Genomic DNA, 592 nt, shown 5'->3' on the forward strand with positions numbered 1-592 from the left:
ATGCGGTCGCCTTTACAGATGAACAACACTTTCCTAAAATTTTCCCAATAAACCGGAGTCACCATTCGCCTTCTCTACCACAATCCCCACATGCTCGTTCTATTTAATGCAAGGTTACACCTAGAGGTTTAATCGACTTTTTCAACTGGTACACTAATAATGCTGCATTCGAATATTGTGGGTTGTTTTTTCCTACTCGTCTCCATTAACTTGAATTTTTCTACATTTAGTGCTAGATGCCAGTCATCACACCAACTAGAAATTTTGACTAAGTAGTCTTGTATCCTCCTCCTGTCATTCAGCGACGACACCTTCGCGTACACGACAGTATCATCAGCAAAAAGCCGCAGACTGCGGCTTACCCTCTCCGCCCCACAATTAATGTCTATAGAAAATAATAGCAGTCCTATCCCACACTCCTTTGGCACTCTGACAATACCCTTGTCTCTCGCCGTCGAGGTCAACATACTGTGTTCTGTTAGTTAAGAAGTCTTCGAGCCACTAACATCTCAGGGAACGTATTTCATATGCTCCTATATCCTTATGATATGCTACAGGCACTTCCATGTTCTAAGACGGCAGCAGCCGTGTT

Source organism: Schistocerca serialis, chromosome 9 (genome assembly GCF_023864345.2).
Source record: "Schistocerca serialis cubense isolate TAMUIC-IGC-003099 chromosome 9, iqSchSeri2.2, whole genome shotgun sequence".
NCBI classification, from domain to species: domain Eukaryota; kingdom Metazoa; phylum Arthropoda; class Insecta; order Orthoptera; family Acrididae; genus Schistocerca; species Schistocerca serialis.